This window comes from Phyllostomus discolor, chromosome 4, assembly GCF_004126475.2.
Source record: "Phyllostomus discolor isolate MPI-MPIP mPhyDis1 chromosome 4, mPhyDis1.pri.v3, whole genome shotgun sequence".
NCBI lineage: Eukaryota > Metazoa > Chordata > Mammalia > Chiroptera > Phyllostomidae > Phyllostomus > Phyllostomus discolor.
Window position 1 is genome coordinate 39566735 of NC_040906.2, and position 14276 is coordinate 39581010.

The window sequence follows — 14276 nt, forward strand, 5'->3', positions numbered from 1 at the left end:
ACTAAATATATGATAAAACACAGTAACATAATAGATTATGGAAAAAGAGAAATTAAAGCTTCTTTCTACTTAAACCTCCAGCCTTACTCTCAAGTACCAATCTCAACAATGTGTTCGTGGGTTTACCAGTGACAATGTCTAATTTTGATAAAGAATTTGTATCACCACGGAATGCCTTTGCAAGCCTGCATCACAAGGCCTTTGACAAAGATGCCTTCTCTCCCACTAAAAATGAGCCTTGAAGCTCCACCTCTGACATTCCCTAGGTGCGTGGCCTTGTTAAGTGACCTCCCTAAGTCTATTTGCTCATCTGTAAAATTGTGAGCATAGTGTCTGCTTTACAAAGTGAATAAAATGAAATAATGCAAATAATGTGCTCAGCATAGTGTTCAGTTGTCAGTTAATATCATTATTAATAATAAAAATTATTACTTCACAATTGGAGGCCACTTCACAAGCACTAGAGTACATCAGTAGAAGTGCCTCATAAGGATTGCTTATAGTGCTACACATTTGCATAGGAGACATTTTTACTCAAAATAATTTTTAGCAAGAACAACAACCAAGTTTAAAAAAATATCCCAGTCACTATTGATTGAGCCACAATAGTATCACTACCAAGTTGCTGTTATGCCTTATCTACTTTAACTTTGTTAAAATAAACTAGATTTTAAATTGCATTTTAAATACAAATACTGGAACCACCATAACAATTGGCCAGTGCTAGTAAGAAATGATCCTGAAAGTTAGACAAAGGCTCTGTTCCTTTCAAGAATCTAAAATGAGTTTCAACGTTATCCAAGTATAATTCTTTATGTATTCAGACACAATCATGTTTTCAGTATATTTCTTCTTATATATGATAATAATTATTACCACAGTAAGAACTAAAATATGTTGTGGGTTAAAGAGCCAGGCATTGTTATTTTTTCGAGTGCATCATTCCATTTACTCTTCAAAATACCCTCATTAGAGAGACACTATTGTTTTCCTCATCTATTGGTAAGTGCGGGTCAGTGAGGTTTGTAAGTCTGCTATGGCCAACCCACAGGAACTGGAGGAAACGGGCGAAGCTTGTGCTCCTAAACCATGGCACTGCCATTGCCTGATTACAGTCTTAAAAAAAGGCAACTCTAGTCCCAGTTCAGACTGTGGGAAGAATTAATTAGGAAAAGGAAAAAAAGGGGAAGACTATATTCTAAACAGTCATACCTTAAAATGATACCCCATTAGTCTGTCTGAAAAGTGTTACTTTCTAAGACAATAATCTTGTATATATTCAAATGTTAATATGCAGAATAGATTACAAGGAAAAATATAAGTAACTGAAGTTTATCCACACCTCTGCTTTCTCAGAATTTTAACAGTAGACAGCCTTGTGGGAGGTTAAATTATTTGTGAGTAGTCATTACTACCATTACTTTTAATACAAACATTCAAAAGCATCAGGTACTAAAAGGTCAACTAAGCCTTTCCCTTAATTTCAACTATTTTTCACATTATTTAACCATTTTTTCATGATATCAGCAGTTTGGCTCATTACCATGACTTCACTAAAATAAATAAAATCAGGTTTATAATCATTTAAAGTCAAAACATGAAAAGGGCCGGGAATAAATATATGTTTCTGGTGCCAAGGAACATATCGTCATGTATATTATCACCCACACACACAGGAAAACCTGAACGTCCCTCTGTAAAATATGGAACATTGAGTCATTTTGCCAATGAAGAAATGAGAGCTCTGACAAGTGATGCAAATGACTCCAAGTCTCACAGGCATCAAAAGGCTGTGTCAGCTTCCGAAGAACAACTCCAAAGCTCTCAGTGAACGACTCCAAAGCTCTCTTTACACTATGTTACATATAGTAAGTCTTGGGGGTCACACTACTAAAATTAATTCAAGGAATGTGTGATCGTAATCATCATTGAAACTTCAATTCATATATGATAACAGCAATTAAAAAGGGAAGCAAATGTATTCCCATATACACATGGATGCCAAACCATGGTTTCAAACTCCAGTGGAAAATATACCTCTTGAGTGAAAAATTGGAAGTTGTAATATATATGACATGATGGCTCCCCGACCAAATGTACTGCAGTAGGTCCACTTACTACAGTAAGCAACTTATGTGTAGAGGACAAGTAGCTGCTGCTCAATTCAAAATAGTTCCCCTGGCCACCTGCTCCTAATTCCCTAGACCAAATTTATTGAGCTATTGGTAGAAAGCATTGACTAATGTGGGTCAGGTAGATTTTGTCTGTCAGGACCTTGAAATGTGACTAAAGAAACAGAGAGGTGAATAGAAAATTGAAAACAACAACAACAAAAAACAACAAAAAAGAGGCTCAGAGGCTAATTGTTGGTGGAGCTGAACCATCTAAGACAGTCTGAGTTCCCACCCACTAGGCTTTCCGTGTTTCCCTGGTCCCTCTGCTTTCACAAGCTGGGCTGTGCAGCCCTACCTGCTGATCCATGAGCTCTTCCATAAGCCCTCCCAAAAGTCCTTTTACCTCTTGTAGACAGAGTCAGACTCTGTTGCCCTCTTCCAAAGCAAGAACGTTAATGATAGTGTACAACTGTAAATCTAGGATATTTACTAGGCTACTCTCTTACAAGAGAGGACAAAGGAAGGAAGGATAATGTTATGTACAAAGAAACATGATCTATGCGATGAAGACAGCACATAACTAAAAGATAAGGGACTCAGGATTCCCTATTAAAATTTGATAATGAGTCTTATTTAAACTAAATATACCTACAATGGCTGCTTCAATAGCATGTTCAGGAATGACACACATAGAGAATTTTTATTAATCCATTTGCTGTAAAGACTAATTTCAAAAATTCTCAGAGCCTTTGGATTTGTGGACAAATTCCAGTATGTAGTAAGATCTTAAGCTAAATTCATCTTTTAAAAAATTCTGTACACTCCATCTGTTTCATCCTTGCAAAAGCACCATTGCCAAAATAAGACACACTGAAACCTCTTGATGTTCTGAAACTGCTTGATTTATAAAATGTTTTCTAAAAGGTTTCTTAATCCACAATATATTTTTCATATGCAATAATAATATTCATATAAATTCGATGAGAAAATGAATATCAAGGTCAGAAAAAACGATTTGCAAAGGTCAAAACTTGGCTACCAAAATCAGTCTTCATCTCTGTGGGGATCCCCTGTATCTGTACCTTAGAGCAGAGGTCCCCAACCCTGGGCCTCGGACCCATGCTGGTCAGTGGCCTGTTAGGAGCCGGACCATGAAGAAAGCTCACATGAGCTCTGCCTCCTGCCCGCCCCTTCCTTGGAAAGATCAGTCTGTGGTGCCAAAAAGGTTGGGGACCACTGCCTAGAGCACTTTATAGGGTAAGCACACAATGAAGGCCTGACTAGGAGCATCTTTCTACCTCAAACTGGAAAAAACTATTGATATTTGAGTGATACCACGTCCCAGAGCCACACCACATCGAGGACTAGACATTTTACACAACAATACAACCATGAAAGTGTCCAGGTTCATCTTAATACAAGTGTGCAAGACATTTTCCCTGATTTATTGCAAGGAAACTGAGGCAACAATTGCACAGTTAAGAAAGAGCCCTGGCTGGTGTGGTTCTGTGGATTGAGTGCCGCCTGTGAACCAAAAGGTCTCTGGTTCTGTTCCCAGTCACTGCACATGCCTGGGCTGTGAGGCAGGCCCATTAGAGGACATGAGAGAGGCAACTGATTGATGTTTTCCTTTCTTTCTCCCTCCCTTCCCCTATCTCTAAAAATAAATAAATAAAATCTTTTAAGAAATGTATTTTTTAAAAAGTAAGATATCAGTCAGCAGGGTTAACAGATGGATTCATCTGACTCTGAGTCATAAGTGTTTTACCCACACATCCCTCATTGAGAACCTTAGGAATTTGGTTTTCATCATCATTTACTAGCTTACTTGTCTCCTCCTAGCCTCCCAGCCAGTGCTGAGAAGGAAGTGCTCCCTTGTGGACTCTCCGTCACTCACCCTCCCTCCTCAGCCTGGTTTGTGAGGCACCCCCCACCCCACAAGCAGCTGCAAAAATAGCATTAAAACCAAACAAAACCAAAAACCTCAACTGAAAGCCTGGTCAAAACAATTAAAGGGACTCAAACAACCCTTTTCCTCCAAATGAAAGAAAAGTTACAAAGAATTACCTGCCCATGACTTAAAATAGGATGATCTGGACTACTGTGATGTCAAGTTTGACCAGGCAAACGAGGCTGGCAGCCAGAAGCAATACACATCCCTAACAATCCCCCTACTAGCTCTCTCTCCAGCGAGAATACGTTGGCATTTTGACTGGGCACATTCTGTGATTAAATATATGATTTTTCAACCAGAGCTGCTTTTGTCTCCATAATCTACTCACTCCTCTCCATTGTATTTTCAGCTTTCTATGCACATATTATTTTCTCTGTCACTTAATTATAATCATTATGTCTTGCCCACATAATCTTCTTTTCACTATGTCACCATTGGTTTTAAAATGGTTCAATATCAAATGATTTCAACTGCACCCTTAGAAAACATATAATCTAAATGTTGAGAAATAAGTAACAATAAAATACACGTCCATGAGCAAGGTCCTGAAATTGCTGGGAAAGATTTAAATATCTAGCACATAATTACAAGTGCCATTAAGTAGTGAAAATCACTAAGATTCAAAAGGTAATAATACATATAGAGAAATGTTCTTGAAAAAAGCCCATCAGAACCAACAACATGGTATGGTTTTGCCACAGGACCCAGATAGATAATTCAAAGTGCAGGAGAAGTTTAAAAATATTGCTAACTTTTTATTTGGATGATGGCATCTAGAGCTTGAAGTGGGGTGAGGTGATAAATTACAATCTCACTTCCTTTCAAAAGAATTTGACATCATCTTATTATACAGCTACCATTATGCAGGTTTCAACTGTGCCCATGGAGAAACCACTTATTTTCAGACTTCTCTACAAAACCTAGCCTTTTTTCATTGTGTTTCAAGCATCTATGATAATTTCATTTTATATACAGTGAATATTTTCCTCTCTAGAAATATGCGAACAATACAGTAGGTGTTTAAAGTTTTATAAACAGGTCAAATTTTTAAAATCTAAACTATTTCAAAAATAAATGAATTCAAAAACCTATACTGAGGTTTATGCATTCTAATAAAATCTGGAAAAAATGAAGAGCACAAAAATACAGTGGAATGAAATAGTTGGTTGGGATCAATTTGAAATGTTCAGATATATTAAGTCACCCAATAAAATGTTTATTGACTGCCTACTGTTGGCCAGATCAGCATTAGCTAGATATTAGGGGACACAAACATTAATAAGACATGGTCTTAACTTGAGGAAGTTCTAAGGAAGCAACGTATGAAAAAAATATAATTATCTGCTACTACCATAAAAGATATTTTTTTGTTTTTAACATTTTTTATCATTCAAGTACAATTTTCTGCCTTTACCCCCACACTTCCCCACCCCGAATAAAAGAGGTTTTTAAAAAGCAATATTGAATCACAAACAAGAGAAGAATTTTCTATAGTACCTAATATAGTCTTCCATGAAATTATGTACAAATTAATACAGAATCAAAATGTTTAGCAATTCCTATAAGTATCAATCCCAAAGAAAGATGCCTGCACTACCATGCTCAGTGCAGCTTTATCTGCAATAGCAAAATAGACATGGAAACATCCTAAATGTCCACCAGTGGATGAACAGATAAAGAAAATATGGTGTGTACACACAATGGATATTATTCAGCCCTGAAAAGAGGAAAATGCTGACATGTGCAACAACATGGATGTACTTGGAGAACATTATACTAAGTGGCATAAGCCAGACAGAGAGACAAACAACGTATGATCTAACTTACATGCAGAACCTAAAATAGTCAAACCAATAGAAGCAGAGAGTAGAATGGTGATTGCCAGGGGCTGGGGGAGAGGAACAACGGGGAGCCTATGACCAAAGGATATGAGGCTTCAGTTATGCAAGATGTACAGGTGCTGGAGACCCACACAGCATAGTGCAGATTGCTAGCAATACCATATTATCCACTTTAACTTTCCTAAGAGGATAGATCTTACTTAATTGTTCTTACCACAAAATAAATAATAATATGGACAGAAAGAAACTTTGGGAGGTGATAGATATGCCTATGGCCTTGATGATAGTGATGCTTTCACACATGTGTACTTATCCCTAGGCTCTAGTTATAGACATATATGTACAACTTTTTACATGTCAATCACATGTCAATAAAGTGGTTTTAAAAAAATAAGTATCAGCCCTGGCTTGTGTGGCTCAGTGGATTCAGTGCTGGCCTGTAAATCAAAGGCCTGCACGTTTCATTGCCACTCAGGGCACACGCCTGGGTTGCAGGCCAGGTCCCCACTAAGGGGCGTGTGAGAGGCAACCACACATTGATGTTTCTCTCCCTCTCTTTCTCCTTCCCTTCCCCTCTCTAAAAATAAAGTCTTTAAAAATAATAAAAATTTTAAAAGTATAAAAATGTGGATCTAATAGATTTTAAAATCAGTTCACAACGTCATTACTTGAACAGGGAAATACCATTTTGAGTTCAGATCTCCAAAGGTCCTGCTCATTCATTCTCTCCTGTTTTTCATAAATCACTGACTTGATGGTAAGAATCCCAAAGATGCCAAATTTCTGGCAATAACCCAAACCAGGCCTTCCTGGGGGCATTCAGAGGCCTAGTTCACTCTTCACCAACCATTTTCATACGATATTCTATCACAGTAACCTTATTTGAGAGCTAACTATATGAATATCTTAAGATGTAAACAGAAAACGTCTAGCTCCAAATTTAAACATCTATATATTTAACCCTTTAGTAGAGACATAACAATCACAATTTCACTAAGAGAATATTCAATTAATTCAAAATCTAAAATCTGGCCACTGCCTCTCTTTCCAGCCTTATCTAATCATATTCTTTTATCCAGGATTGGTAAATGATGACCTGCTGGCTAACTCTGACCCACTGCCTATGCCTGTAAATAAAGTTTTATTGGAACACTGCCACATCATTCATTTATGTATTGCTGTAAGAGCAGAGCTGATAGCTGCTTCAGAGGCCATGTGGCCTGTACAGACTACTTACTACCTGACACGTCACAGAAAAAAATCTGCTGACCTCTGCTCTACACCGGCACATAAATCGGTCACTGATCATCACCAAAGACCGACCCACTTTCTGCTATATTTCTTCCTTTCCGTTATCCAACATATTTTTATTTCAATCTTTATCTGTCAAAATCCTAATTCATCCTTCAAAGTCTAGCTCAAATGCACCCTCTTCAAATAAACCTGCCCTTACCCCAGCCAGATGGAGTCTTCTTTTCTGTACTGACCGGTCAAATAGTACATCATACATGCTAGTGTGTGTTTGCTTTTCTGTGTCTTTGTCTCCTCTCTCCATAAGAGCAAGCTTCCTGGTAGCCCATATTGCTTCAAACTCAGCCTGTGTTTTGAAGAGTTTAGTAAGGGGTTTGGTATGCAGGCACCACATGAATGGAAAGTAGAGAGGAAGAAGGGAAGGAAGAAGAGATGGGTAGGAGAAGAAGAGAGAAGACACCAAGGGAGAGAGGTAGAGAAAGGAAAACAGAGAAGTGGCTGAGCACCCGGAGGGATAACTGTAGGATATCCACTTGAAGCTACAGCCAGTTTTCTAGCCCCAGTATTCAGTGAGATTTTGAGCTTAATCCCACAATTGCCAGTGAGAAACAAATGATCATATCCATCGTAACAACAAATAAATACTAAGATTCCTTTTACTTTTGGAAATTAATACTTTTCCTTCTTTTCCATAAGAATATTTAACTTGGAGGTTTTAACTAGAGAATACATAATTAGCAAAATTTTCAAAGTAAATACAATGCAGCTGTATTACAGCAAAGATTAAATTTTTAAAATATACTTTTATGATTACCGAACAATGCCAATAAAGCCATTTTACAATTCTTTCTCCCAGGGTACCAGCACAATCTCCTATTGAATAGGAAGGAAGGCTGAAGGTTTAGAAAAGAGTGAGGACAACAAAGGAGCTTATAAAGAAAAAGGACCACATTATTCCACATTCTGCAAAGCAGAGTGGAAGGGCTTCAACAGTGTGATCTTTACAGCATTTCAAACATGGACACATAGCCTCTGTCTTTTAAAGGAACAAAAAGTGCTGAACTAAAGGGGGAAAAAACATAGGAGAGTAGAAAAGCCTCCTTTTCACTGGTCAAGCACCAGATTGAATCCAAAATTCTTACTGGCTTTTGAGTTTATAAGAAAAAAAATCTGTGCCTGTTTGAAACAAAAACTAACTTATTTGCAGTACATCAAATCTAAGAAGACTACGACATAATTAGGACATGATCTCAAGGGATGGAAAATGTAACAGTGCAAATAAAATACATATTTTCCCCAGGAGGACTAACAAGCTTAAGTGAATGTGAGTCCCCAAAACTAATGAAATGAATAACGTAAAAAGAGTCCTTACAACTTAAGAATGAATCCATTGCAGTCAACTCAACAGGGTACAAACGAGAGAGCCGAGCTGTCAGTATTTGGACTATTTCTTCTCACCACCCCAAAGGGCCCTTTTCCTCAATGGACAAAAATCAAACTCAAGTTCCTAAAATATAATGTCCAAGCTCACTCGACAGGCATTTATCATTCTCATTTCTATCTTTTCTTCCCAATTTTTCATCGTGCCTTGGAATCCCTTACAATTATTCATTCACTCACTCACAAATTTATTCAATATACACTTATTACTCTCTAAATATGTAGGCACAAAATATGGAGCAACAGAAGAATCTACAGCCTAATGAGGGAAAGTTAAGGGGCACTTTTTAATTGAAGTGTTTGAAAATGCACTGGTCCTGGCTGCCAAAGAAGTACTGGGCACCTAATTCAGACTAAAGTGGATGAGAGGGCTGCTCTGTGGAGGAAAAACCAGAACTGAGTTTTGAAGCAGGGGGGTTGGGGAAGGCTGAATGGGATAGCCCCCTAAAACCTGGAATTCAATCACTGATATTCATTCCTATGACTCAGCTCTGACATCACCTCCACACTGACCTTCTTGGGGTCACCACACCCAGTTCCAGGCGTGGGGGTATACCGCAGGATAAGAGGAACTGGGTTTCCTCCTCCTTTGTATGATGCATCATAGCTCAACCCTGTGTTATCAGGGTTGTGTTTGACATCATAGATGAGAAACGAAAGACTGAAAGAAGTGAGATTTTATTTTCTGAGGGAACTCAGCAACATTTTTAGAAGACTGAGGAAAGTACAGGGAGGTTAAGAAGAGTATGTGAAGATTGCCAAAAACAAACCAGCAAGTTGACAAAACGTGAGAAACATATCTTCCCCATGTCCTTGTCTGATGTTGTGTCCACCGCATCTGAGCTCACTCTCCCCTCCCCCTTCTCTCCTTCTGCCCCACATTGCCCCTGTGTACTGCCTTGAGCATGCCAGGCACGTCCCCACCTCTGGGTCTTCACATAGGCTGTTCCTTCTCCCTAAAAGTATCTTCCCCCAGATGTCCAAGTAGCTTACTTCCTTACAGTCTTTGTAAAAATTACACTTCTAACTCCTACCCTCTTAAGCCCTCTTATCTGAAGTTTCAGGGGTCACAAGACCACTTTTAAGTTCAATGATTCATCAGAGAGTCTCATGCCACTGACGACTAAAATTTATCACAGCAAAGAATGAAGAGTGAAAATAACAGGAAAAATAAACACCTCAGTTAAGCCCAGACAGGTCAGGCATGAGGTTCTAAGTTCTTCCTCTACTGGAAAAGCCCAGGACACAAGTTCTCTCTTAGGTACAGGGACACATGCAAAGTGTCTCTTTGTGAAAAGGGTGGGAAGGAGCAGCCAACAGAGTTTAAGGTCCAAGGTTGGCATGGAGGCACTGGTTATGCAGACCCATTCCTGATAGGTAACCAGCCATGGCAACCGAAGAACAGATACACCAGGATGTAGAGCATGAACTTGCTAAGCAATCTTGACAGGTTAGAATGGTATGCCTCATTGCTCGAGCATATAAAACACCATCATTCATGAATAACATAAAGAACATTCCTAGGGCCATGTCCCCAGGGACTGGCCAAGGGGCAACTGTGGTTCCAGGCTCCCCTGGAGACTGGTAAGAACTGGGCAACCAAATGGGCTGTTAGCACTCCCTTCACAACCTAATCTATTTTTTTCCATATGGCATTTTTTACACACTATATAATTTACTCATTGTATTCATTTTCTGTTTACCGAAATGGTAGCTAAGTGAGGTCATACTTTGTCACTTATTACTGTATCCTCAAAATGTCAATTTCTATGAGTATTTTTGACTGAATGATTGAATTAATAAATGAATTCCTTATTCTGCTACCATTAAGTGAGACCAGTCACTCAGAATCACTTAACAACTGTCAGGGAGGATGCAAATATATAAAATGGAGTAGCTAAGCCCCAAAGTAGAGGGTGGCACAAGGGAAGATGTGTAAGCAACCATTTCTGTGCAAAGAACATTTGTGAGTTACGCACTTTAAGCAAAATAAATTCTTTGTTTCTTTACCACTTCTTTCAGTTACGTATTTAAGAGATACATTCATTCTTGTGATGTTGAGAAAGAACTTCAAAAAAGAGCATTAGGGTAATCCCTGTTGCTTTTCCTTGGAAACACAATTACATGTATGAAAATTAAGTCCTATTGGTCATTACCCAACTTTAAATAATTAATTAGAAAAATATTCTGCAGTAAATCACCAAGGAATCAAATTAAAGTTCGCAATAAGAATAGAAACAAGTAATGTAAGTGATAACATAAAGACCGCTGTAAAGAAAAAAGCCCCATTTGGGAAAATAGTAAAGAAAAGTTTAAATATAAAGTTGTTACAAAATCTATTTTGCACAAAATTTGATATCTTGATTGCTACTTTAAAGGAGTAATCCCTTAGGAATCTTTGAGTAGTACGTGTTTTCCCCCTCGGTGTTTCAGACATATTGATGATGGTACAATACATGGGAGTGACAAGACCACCTTTGGAGAAGTACCACTGAAGGGTCCCTCAAGTGAACTCTGGAAATCATGTTAGGTGTTAGCTCAAGCACAATACCCCCTTGGGGATGAATTAAGTGTGTATTACTTGAACTGGACTCCACATACTTGAGCCTCCTTTGCACCTTAATGGCTTGATATCCCTAAGTAGTCCCAACTTAGCATAATTGATGGATGAGTCTGGAGAGAACTATGGCATCCAGGCCAAAAGCATAATCAAGCTATTACTCTTTATATAATTAATATCTTGAAAAGGATTGAGCATACCAAACTCAAATGCCCCCCAGAATATTTTCCACCAAGTTTCTAGAAAGGATGTAATAGCTCCAAAAAGCAAATAACTGTAAAGTGTGATCACCAGTTTGAGCTACACAACTCTAAACCAAGGGACCTGGGTAAGAGAGAATTCCTTGTGAGAGTCCATGTTAACCCACTTCTCCAGAATGGGCTTTCAGGTAGGGTCAACTCTACCAACTGAGATGACCAATAGCAGCCTCCACCTTCTACCAAGAGACATGCCCATGGTAGCGTTCATTCTCATTCCAAATTCCAAGATCTTAGAAGGTGAGCAATGTCTAGCAAATATATACCATTAAGTAACTAGCAAATGTATTTTTTAAATGATTACTAAGTTGCTGGAAGTTGTTGTTTGGCCACAAACAAAAAAGTACTGATATACTGAAAAGGCTGTAAACCAAGATGCCTGGGAACTTCTGTGTTTAGGCAGCCATTTTATGCTACACTTTTATTACGCACCTATTATATGCAAAATCTGTATTAGTCACTATGAGAAACACTAAGAAATTAGTTGCCTTCAAATACATACATGAAAGAGTCAAATGGAAAGAGTGATAAAAACAAGAAAAGTGGATAAAATTGTTTGAAGGATCAGAAAACTATATGATTAAATTATACTGGTTAACAATGTTAAGCAAGAAATGAGTCATATGTAGGCTCTTAGTGTACATCTTCCTAAAAAGTGCCTGATTTCTTTATTGTCTACTCTTTACTCTATACTCTTTAGCAAGAATATTTCAGGAAACAATTATTCTTTGGGAAAAAAAACACATTTAGTATGGTAAACACCATTGTCTAATTATTTCTCAATGCATGACTAATTGCATGAATGAACAAATAAGTATTAAATGAAACATTTATAAAACCTCAACCTCAAGATTACCAAGTTACATAATGTGTTACCACTGTTACTTTTTCCAGAATGCTCAATTCTCTTGGCCTAGGGTACAGGTTCTCAAGCCTGTATACATGTTAAAATCACCAAGGGAACTTTTGCTATATTTCCAGGTCTCACTCCAGCCCAATTAATTCCAAATCCATTGCAGATGAGGTCCAGGGAAACACATTACCAAAAGGTCCTACATAATTTTTAGTGCATAGCCAAAGCTGAGAAACACTGACTTATAATATAAGTATGTCCTAAGGGAGTGGAATATGACCTGAAGTCATCCTCTTGAGTTCAATTGTTCTGTTTCTTTTTTTTTTAAGGCTCACACTTTTTTTAAAGACTTTATTTATTTATTTTTAGAGAGGGGAAGGGAGGGAGAAAGAGGGAGAAACATCAATGTGTGGTTGCCTCTCACGTGGCCCCCACTGGGGATGTGGCCTGCAACCCAAGCATGTACCCTGACTGGGAATCGAACCTGCAATGCTTTGATTTGCAGCCCACACTCAAACCACTGAGCTACACCAGCCAGGGCTGTTTCTTTTAATATAAAAAAAATTAAAGTACATATCTTTGCTTAAAATGGGCATGCACATTTATCTAAGTCTTGCCCTGTTCCCTCTGTCACTCACTCTTAGAGGCATAAGCACCCAGAGAATCAGAGATGCAGGATACTGACAGGAAAGAAAGCTGACCTTGGTAATTAATAATAATAATAATATATTATTATTATTAGTTTTTTAAATCAGTGATAGCTGTCATTTTCTAGTAATTTATTTTTGTCTCCCTCTCATACGCAAAGTACCTGGTTACCTCAGGGTTTGGTTTCACTGAGTATTTTTCATCAGTTCTTTTAATATTCTACATATAACATTTAGAAAAACAAAAAAATTGAGGAAGATATTTCCTAGTTTCTCAAAGTAACTTGGATTTCACCCAGTACTTTTTAAAAAGTTGATTTATAAAATTAACATCACACGGTATGTTTGTTTAAAACTGTGTACATGTTTATGCAAACATGAAGTAAGGTGTGAAGGAAACTGGATACAATGCACACAGTGAGCATGCGTTATAGGCAGGCAGGAAAACAGAAGACAGGCCAAGAAAGAATTATATAAGCTTTGTCTTTTGGTCAAGATTATATTGTGAACATGTATCCATGGTATGAAATATTTTTCAAAATTATAAAATTTCATTATTAAAAATATTCTATGGGTTGTTATTTTACTATTCTATTAGTGCATGTTTAGTCATTTCTAATTTTTCACATTTGCTAACAATGCTTTAACTAAAAATCCAAGTACATATTGAGTGGGCAAAAGTAGGTTTACAGCTGTTTATATGGAAAAGACAGTAATTAATAGGTAATCATACAAGAATAAATTCTGTGTTTCATGTACTCACAGTTATAAACCTACTTTTGCTCCCCCCCCGTGTATCTTCATCTGAATTTTCAGTTACTATTTCCTTGAGAAATAATAGGTCAAAGGCATAAACTGCTTAAAGCTTCTCGATACGTATTACACTAAAATGCTTTCCAGAATGTGATACCAATTTATACTGTAAACAAGAGAGTATCCATAATTGATGTTACTGTAGTCCATATATCAACATGGCTACTCCCGTCTCCCTGGGGAGTTCATATGAAAAACAATATACCGTAACATTTTGAAAGCATTCTATTTCCCTTTAATTTTACCTTTCGTTCCCACAATTTTAATTTTTTTTTCCTTCATGGCCTTTGGATAGTTTGAGAGAGGCTCTTAGGAAGAACACTAAATCCAAAAACCACAGCCTGACAAAAAAAAAAGCCCAAAACATACTAGTTAATTGTTTTGGGATTGCATGGGTGAATTCATGGACTTTATTCACAGAATAAAGTGAAAGGGACTTAATAAAACCTCCATTTTCCCTTTTAGAGAAGGCTTTCTCTCTTTGTTCTTTCTACATGCAAAGAATGTTTAAATCAATGCAGAGAAAAACAGACCTTATTTAGAACC

General features: G+C 37.6%; 1 protein-coding gene across 1 annotated transcript in view; it reads right to left on the reverse strand.

Moving 5' to 3' along the window:
• Positions 1–14276, reverse strand: part of LOC114494602 (protein FAM171B) — a 63890-nt gene that overhangs the window by 25775 nt on the left and 23839 nt on the right.